General features: G+C 36.4%; 1 pseudogene; it reads right to left on the bottom strand.

Moving 5' to 3' along the window:
- Positions 1-7,730: 7,730 nt before the first annotated feature.
- Positions 7,731-9,774, bottom strand: part of LOC118520525 (synaptotagmin-17 pseudogene) — a 55,802-nt pseudogene continuing 53,758 nt past the window's right edge.

The following is a 9,774-nucleotide window of genomic DNA, read 5'->3' as shown; positions in this document are numbered from 1 at the left end:
CAGAATTCTGAAAGCATTAAGAAAATGTACTGCAGATGAGATACATTAGGACAATCATCTTATATTAAAATCTAAAGCTCTCCCTAGATTTTAAAAAGTATAGGTATAACTCAAAGCAGCTCTGGCTTTGAGATGACAGAAAGAGGAAAACTTGTCTCTGCATCTTTCCAGCCATGCTCTTTGGGCAGTCCCAAATGCCAGACACCTTATTTCTTCATGGAAACCAGTATCCATATTTCTAGTTTCGTATTTTCTTCTACATTCATATCTTTAAGAATTCAGGAGAGAATACCTCCTTTGAATACTAATTGATTCAACTTACATTTGTTGATACATAAAACTAATGCACTCTACTGGGATAACATAATTCTAATCTGAATAGGTAATGCTAAAATGGTAGTATGAGAAGTAGACAGAACAATGGCTTTCCACCAGCTAGATCTCTGCTTTAAACTCTTTCTACCCATGACTAGCAAGATGTTCAATTTTTCTGAGTATCAGTTTTCTCACCTATGAAATGGGGTTGTTGTGTGGACTGGAAACACTGCACACGAAGTGCCAGCCCAATGTCTGGCATGGTCTTAGGGACTTAGTAGTTGCAGGTTATTATTTCTCTTGAAGATATCAGGAATTTGAAGTAGGCCAGTGGTGAGACAATTTTGGTCTTAAAAAACACTTAATAGCCAATGTACTCATACAATTCACAAGACCACCTTGATTAAATAATGATGCTTTATTATCAGTGAAGCCCTCAGCAAATTGAATACGTTCTATGGCCAGGCATAATCTTCTTTATAGTAACAGTCTTTGAATTTAGTATAGGCTTTGCAGATATCATTATTATCCCCATTTCAATTTGATAAGATTGAATATGGCAGTCAGAGTCCTGACAGAAAATACAAGGCTCATTCAATTTGAGTAATTCAAGAAGAGTTTAATAAATACCCTATTTAACATTGTGTGGTCAGTTATGAGGAAACCACAAAAGATAGTCCTATAACTCAGAGCTGGTAACAACAGAAGCCATTGGTCACTTCTGGCTTGAAGGGTCAAAGAGTGGTGAGAAGGGGTTATCTGAACCCAGAGAAAGAGGGCTGCCTGCCTAGACTTTGATCTGGTTCAGGAATGCAGCCAGCCCATAGGGATTCAGTAGGGATGAAGCCAGGAGGTAAATATCTGATCATCTTCTATCTCCCTTTGATCTATTGCTGTTGCTCCCATAAACCACACTCAGTTGGAAGCCAGGGGTCAAGAACGCCACTAATGCAGTCCATAATAGTGTTCTCACTGAGTTACAGAGCAGAGTGGTGAAGGACCAATGAATCTGAAAGGGCACATGGAAGTTATTTAGAACACTGCATTTTAAGAAGGTCAAATGCTCCAGCGCCTGGGTGACTCAGTCGTTAAGCATCTGCCTTCGGCTCAGGTCATGATCCCAGCGTCCTGGGATTGAGCCCCGCATCGGGCTCCCTGCTCCGTGGGAAGCCTACTTCTCCGTCTCCCACTCCCCCTGCCTGTGTTCCCTCTCTCTCTGTATCTCTCTCTGTAAAATAAATAAATAAGATCTTAAAAAAAAAAAAGAGGTCAGATGCTTTTGGCTAAGATTGTACAAATTTGGGAATAAGGACTAGACCTCAGGTGTTTTGAAATATATACTAGATCTTTCTTTTCCTTTCCTTTCTCTTTTTTCTTTTCTTTTCTTTTCTTTCTTTTCTTTTCTTTTCTTTTCTTTTCTTTTCTTTCTTTGTTTCCTTCTTTCTTTGTTTCTTTGTTTCTTTCTTTCTTTCTCCCCCACCTTCTTTCTTTCTTTTCTTTCCATACCATGTTATCTCCCTTTATCTCAATAAATATCCCTCTCCTATTTTGGTCCTTTTATAAACAGTTTTATTAGTTTTTGCCTTGTACTACCTTATTACTACACAAACCTATCTATTCCCAATACATCCAACAAGTCTGTCAGTTCATTAGTAAGAAGCTTTCTTTTTAGGGGCACTTGGGTGGCTCAGTCAGTTGGGCATCTGCCTTTGGCTCAGTCATCTGCCTTTGGCTCGGTCATGATCTTGGGGTCCTGGGATTGAGCCTCTCATCGGGCTCCCTGTTAGTCAGAGAGTTGCTTCTCCCTCTCCCTCTGCCGCTCCCCCTGCTTGTGCTCTCGTTCTCTGTCTCTCACTCTCTCTCTTTCTCAAATAAATAAACAAATTTAGAAAAGGAGCTTTCTTTTTAATCATTATATCAGTTTGTTCATTAGAAATAATGCAATGGATATTAGTTGAATTCAATCATTTATTTATTCATTCATTGTTCATTCACTCAATTGTTCATTCATTTAATAACTATATAGTGAGTGCCTACTATTTACCAGGCCCAGGAATTAGTAAAAGCAAACATGGTCCCTACTCTCATGGTGTTGTGAGATAGGATTCATCCAATGACTGCACTAATATGTGCATAACTGAAAGCTGAAATAAGTGTTCTAAAAGAGAGAAATATTTGCATGATTTTGACCTTGGATTTTAAGGACAACTTCCCTGACAAAGTGATGCACCACCTGAAACTTGAAAGGTGAGCAGGAATTATTGAATTGAAGAAGGGGATAGGGAGGACAATTTGATAGATGGTGGGAACACCATGCAAAGTGTCTGTGGCCATAGAGAACATAGCATATCCAATAAAATAAAGCCTATAGGGGAGCAGCACAGAGAAAGGGAAAGGGAGGATGGAAGGTGGGTGAAAGGAGGCTAAAAGGAAGACTGTGCAGTACCCTGAGGTTCTGTGTTGGATAGAGCAATAGAGCAATTGAAGGATTTAGAGCAGGGAATGACACAACTAAGTTTTCATTTTGACAAAAATTAGTGACATTACAGAGTTGGAGGAAAAGTTGAAAGGGACCAGAGGGGATTCAAAGAGACCAGTTAGGAGGCTGTTGAAGACATTGAGACAGAGTATCTTATAGAATGGAATGCTATAGTTTATTTAATCCTTCCTTTTATTGATTGCTTGCATTCCCCCCTCCCATTTTAAACAATGCTACAAAGGGCGTATCTTCATGTGTTTACTAGTTTGTGTACATGAGTGTGGTCTTCTCTAGAATAGACACCTTGATTTTCTTTAGGAAACTAAATCTTCCTTACTCTAAACCTGGGTGAGTTGGGTGGAGATGAATTCACCTTAGCTCTTGAGTGCCCATGTGAAATAGGCCTGGCTAAGCAGAGATTTTACTTCTCACTTCTGAAGATTTTGCAGCACTATTGGAAAGAGAAGACAATTTTTGATGGGAGTATTGATAAATATCAACAATATTAAGCTGGAGATGTTGGCAACAGCCACTATAAGTGGAGAGCTTGCTTGAGGAGAGATCCAATAAGGAAGAAAGCAACGCGAAGTTATGATGATGGAACAACTTTTAATGATTTGAATTCATGGATTTAGAGATGCTTGGGGCAGGAACTACATCTGGAATTACATGCACTAATAAATTCCCCATTGGTATTGAAGCCAATTTGAGTTGGATTTCTCACTTGCAACTAAAAGTAAAATAATGAATGAATGAATGAATGAATAAGTAAATAAAACTAAATTAAAAATTCATGTGAAATCTGTTATTATGTTCCTATAAAAATTAATATTTTATTAAATTTGAAAAACTTGTTTACCTCCAACCAATATTAGTTATAGTCTTGGAGCTTAGAACTTTGAATGGAAAAAAATTATGCTCACAGAATGGAGAATAATTACAATACATAGTAGGTTATGTTGGGAATTAACAAAAAGACAACTGTAAGGCAGATTCTTTTAACAATATTGGAAACAACTCTTGCCAGTCATTGCAGATAGCTGGATGGAATGCCAGTCCCACCCACCAGTGCACCCACCAGTGCACCTGAGGCAAACCTGCCTAGAAATGCACCCATAGCAATCAAGGCCCATCTTTGTAGACAGCTGAACTGAAGGCTGGCCCTACTTACCAATAGCAGTTATGGCCAGGCCACAATAGGAGGGCACCACAGGACACCTTCTACATAAGGCCACTATTTTCAAGACCAGAAGATCTAAATGACCTACCTAATAACTTAATGCAAATGAACAAATACAGAGAGTCAAATAAAATAAGGAGACAGAATAATATTATCCAAATGAAAGGACAAGGCAAAACCTCAGAAAAAGAACGAAACTATATGGAGATAAGCAATCTACATGATAAAGAGTTCAAAGTATGGTCATAAAGGTACTTACTGGACTTGTGAGAAGAGTGGATAAATTCAGAACTACAACAAAGAGAAAATTTAAAAAACAACAAGTCAGAGCAGAATAATCTAATAACTGAAATAAAACATACACTACAGGGAATCAACAGCAGATTAGAGGATGCAGAAGATTAAATCAGTGATCTGGAAGACAGGGTAGTGGAAAGCACCAAAGCTGAATAGCAAGAAGAAAAATGAATTTTAAAAATGAGCATAGGTTAAGGGACCTCTAGGACATCATTGGGCATACTAACGTTCACATTATAGGGCCCTAGAAGGAGAATAGAGACAGAAAGTGACAGAAAAATTATTTGATGAAACAAGAGCTGAAAACTTCATTAAGCTGGGGAAGGAAATAGATATCAAGGTCCAAGAAATCATGGAAAGCTCCAGATAAGATGAACTCAAGGAGGTCCACACCAAGACACATGATAATTAAATGGCATAAACTAAATATAAAAAATTAAACGAAGCAAGAGAAAAGCAAACAGTTATGTACAAGGGAAATCCCATTAGGCTATCAGCTAATTTTTCAACAGAAACTTTGCAGGCCAGAAGAGAGTGGCATATATTCAAAGTGCTGAAAGAAAAAATCTTGCAACCAAGAACCAGCAAGGTTCAGAATTGAAGGATAAAGAGTTTCTCAGACAACAAAGTTAAAATTCATCACCACTAAACCAGTCTTACAAGAAATTTTAAAGGGAGTTCTCTAAGTGAAACGAAAAGGCCATAACAAAAAGTAAGAAAATTATGAAAGGAAGAAACTTCACTGGTAGAAGAAAACATACTGTAAAGGTAGTAGAGCAATCACTCATAAAGCTGGTAAAGCTTAAAAGACAAAAAGTAGTAAAATCAATTACATCAACAAAAATTAGTAAAGGGATACATAAAATAAAAAATGCAAAATATCATAAATATGTATATACTTCATATATACATATATCATATATAAGTAATATGTAGAAGAAAAGAGTAAAAATGTCGTGCTTTTAGAATGTGTTTGAACTCAAGTAACCAACTTAATATATACTGTTATATACAGAGGATGTTATATATGTTGTATATGTACCTCATAGTAACCCCAAACCAAAGCCTATAATAGATTCATACAATATAAAGAGAAAGAAATCCAAGGATAACGCTAAAGCAAGTCATCAAATCATAAGGAAAGTGAGCAAGAGAAAAAGAATAGAACAGAGAAGAACTACAAAAATATCCAGAAAACAATTAACAATATGGCAATAAGTACATACTTATCAATAATTAATTTAAATATAAATGGACTAAATACTCCAATCAAAAGACATAGGGTGACTGAATGGATAAAAGAAAACAAAATTCAGCTATATGCTGCCTGCAAGAGACTCACTTCAGACCTAAAGACACATAGAGACTGAAAGTGAAGAGAAGGAAAAATATATTCCATCCAAATAAAAGTGAAAAAAAGGTGGAGTAGCAATGCTTTTATCAGACAAAAAAGACTTTAAATCAAAGACTGTGACAAGAGAAAATATGGGCTCTACACACACAATGGTAAAGGGATCAATCCAAAAAAAAAAAGGATATAACAATTGTCAATATCTATGCATCCAACACAGGAGCACCTAAGTATATAAAGCAAACATTAACAGACATAAAGGGAGAAATTAATAATAATATAGTAATAGTAGAGGACTGTCACATCCCACTTACAGTACTGGATAGATTTTTCAGACAGAAAAATAATAAGGAAACAGCAGCTCTGAATGACATATTAAACCAGATGAATTTAAGATATATAAACAATATTATGTTCTCTTCAAGTGCACATAAAACATTTTCTGGGTTAAACCATATATGAAATGGGAGGGACAGATGAACCATGAGAGACTATGGACTCTGAGAAACAAACTGAGGGTTCTAGAGGGGAGGATGGGGGGATGGGTTAGCCTGGTGATGGGTATTAAAGAGGGCACATACTGCATGGAGCACTGGGTGTTATACGAAAACAATGAATCAGGGAACACTACATCAAAAACTAATGATGTAATGTATGGTGATTGACATAACATAATAATAAAAAAAATGGAAGAACAAAAAAAATACATATGTTAGGCCACAAAACAAATCTCAATAAATTTAAGAAGACTGAAATAATATCAAGCATCTTTTCCAACCACAATGCTATGAAACTAGAAATCAATTACAAAAAATTTTGAAAAAAAAAAGACGTGGAAGTTAAATAACATTCTACTAAGCAAGCAATCAGTCAGTGAAGAGATTGAAGAATAAATTAAAAAAATACATGGAGACAAACAAAAAGAGAAATACAATTGTTCAAAATCTGTGGGATGCAAGGCAACCTACAGGATGGGAGAAAATATTTGCAAATGACACATCTGATAAAGGGTTAGTATCGAAAATATATAAAGAACTTATAAAACTCAACACCCCAAAAAGGAATAATCCAATTAAAAATGGCCAGAAGACATGAATAGACATTTTTCCAAAGAAGACATACAGATGGCCAACAGACACATGAAAAGATACTCAACATCACTGATCATTAGGGAAATGCAAATCAAAACAGCAATGAGATATCATTTCACACCTGTCACAATGGCTAAAATCAACAACATAAGAAACAACAGGTGTTGGTGAGGATGTGGAGAAAGGGAAACCCTCTTTCACTGTTAGTGGGAATGCAAACTGGTACAGCCACTCTGGAAAACAGTATGGAGTTTCCTCAAAAAGTTAATAATAGAACTACCCTAGGATCCACCAATTGCACTACCAGGTATTTACCCAAATAATACAAAAATACTAATTCAAAAGGATACTTGCACCATGATGTTTATAGCAGTGTTCTCTACAATAGCCAAATCATGGAAACACCCCAAATGTCCATTGACTGATGAATGGATAAAGAAGATTGATTATATCTATCTATCTATCTATCTATCATCTATCTATCTATCTATCTATCTATCTATCATCTATCTATCTATCTATCTGTCTATCTATCTATCATCTATTTATCTATCTATGATGGAATATTAACCATAAAAAAGAATGAAATCGTGCCATTTGCAAGACATGGATGGAGCCAGAGAGTATAATGCTAAGCAAAATAAGTCAGTCAGAAAAGACAAATACCATATGATTTAACTCATATGTGGAATTTAAGAAACAAAACAAACAAGAAAAGAGGGGGGAGAGAGAGAGAGGCAAACCAAGAAATAGACTCTTAACTATACAGAACAAACTAATGGTTACCAGAGAGGAGGGGGGTGGGGGGATGGATTAAATAGGTGATGGGGATTAATTTAAGGAGGGCACCAGGTATTGTATGGAAGTGTTGAATCACTATATTGTACACCTGAACCTAATATTTCACTGTATAATAACTAACTGGAATTTTTTTTCAATTGTTTTACTTTCATAGCTATTGACTTGTTTCTTTATGCCACAGAAATATCAGTTTTGAGGTCTGTGTGACTACACTGTTCACAGGGTGGTCACAGGCTTGTTGGATCCTATAAACACTAAAATGGCATTTCCAAGTTCTTGGGGGACTTTGAAGCTGAAGGATTTATTGCAGATAGGATCAATCCTGCCTCTTTAGAAGAAAGTCTTCTTTGTTTTCACAAGCTTGAGTCCATATATCAGCTGGATTTCCACAAAGGGGATGAACCTTGGCTCACATCTGTCTGAAGAAGTTGTTTGGCTCAAATGACATCAACATTTCGTCTCCCAGCACTTGAGTGATAGTTCAGGGACAGACACAGCTCCCCTAGCTCTACTTCATTCTGAGAACTTGGAATTCGCACCTTCTACCAGTGCCCACCCTTCACCAGTTCAACCTCCCACAAAGGCAGAGAAACCTTTTCAATGACACAGTGGCAAGAGAACTTATCAAAATCTACCACTGTTAGCAGCACTTCTAGGAAGGGTTTCTCCAAGGTGTAACACTCCTTAAACAAGGGTTTCTGGGTCTTGCATTTGACCCACATCTGCTTAGAATTCTTCTGTTCTGACAGGAGACAGATCTTGATATAGGGGTTTGAGTGGGCCATGTCCTGGTATGAATCATCATGGGAGATGGGGGGTGACAGGTCCTGGCCTTGATCACCCTCACTATCAGGTGGTTGTCCCATCAGGTCATACTGGTTGCTGAAGGGCAGCATGCCTAACTAGTACTTGGACAAGATCTCCTTATCTGTCCAGAAGCCCACATCGTCATGTTGGAGTTGAGGGAGTATAGCTGGGGCTCAAACTTTCTGAAATAGCCATCTGGGGCATAGGGCTGTCTGAGCATGGGAGCTAGGCGGGCTCTTTTTTGGTGCTGAAAATGCCAAACTCCATGTGTTTTATATCAATGAGTGGGGAGCTGGGTCATCTGGATTCAAGACTTGAAAGCCTCCGAGTCAGGCTATATGAAGACTTAGATGTATCTGAGAATGAACACCTTCAACCTGGTGTAACTAATTGGAATTTAAATACAAACTTAAAAAGCCACCAAAAAACAAAATCTATGGTATGCAATAAAAGCAGTTCTAAAAGGGAAGTTTATAGAAATGCAGGTCTGCCTCAAGAAAAAAGAAAAATCTCAAATAAACAATCTAAACTTACCCAAAGAAGACAGAAAAGAACAAAGCCCCAAGTTAGTAGAAAAAAAGGAAATAATAAAGATCAGAGCAAAAATAAATGTAATAGAGACTAAAAATGCAAGAGAGAAGGTCAGTAAAACCAAGAGCTGGTTCTTAAAAAAAAAATAAACAAAATTGATAAAACTTTAGCCAGGCTCATGATAATAAAAAGAGGACTCAAATAAATAAAATAGGAAATGAAAGAGCAGAAGTTACAGCCAATACCACAGAAATACAAAGGATTGTAAGAGACTACTATAAAAAATTATATGCCAACAAATTGGACAACTTAGAAAAAATAGATAAATTCCTAAAATATACAATCTTCCAAAACTGAATCAGGAAGAAATAGAAAATCTGAACAGACTAATTACTAGTAATGAAATTGAATTGATAATCAAAAAACTCCAAACAAAGTACAGAACCAGATGGCTTCCCAGGTGAATCCTACCAAACATTAAGAAGTGTTAATATTTATTCTTCTCAAACTATTCCAAAAACTAGAAGAAGGAAAACTTTCATTTTCATTCTTTGAGACCAGCATTACCCTGACACCAAAACCAGACAAAGACACTACAAAAAAAGAAAACTATAGGCCAATATCCCTGATGAATATACATGCAAAAATCTTAAACAAAATATTTGTAAGCCAAATTCAAAAATACATTAAAAAGTTCATTCACCACAATCAAGACTTATTCTGGAGATGCAAAGATGGTTCAATATATGCAAATCAATCAATGTAGAAACCACAATAACAAAATGAAATATAAAAACCACATAATCATCTCAGTAGATTCAGAAAAAGTATTTGACAAATTCAACATCCACTCATAATAAAAACTCAAAACAAATGGGTTTAGAGGTTACATACCTCAACATGATAAAGCCCATAAATGACA

The sequence above is a fragment of the Halichoerus grypus genome, chromosome 3 (genome assembly GCF_964656455.1).
Source record: "Halichoerus grypus chromosome 3, mHalGry1.hap1.1, whole genome shotgun sequence".
Classification (NCBI taxonomy): domain Eukaryota; kingdom Metazoa; phylum Chordata; class Mammalia; order Carnivora; family Phocidae; genus Halichoerus; species Halichoerus grypus.
Note: the sequence above shows the minus strand (reverse complement) of the source record. Positions and strands in the feature narration are given on the sequence as shown.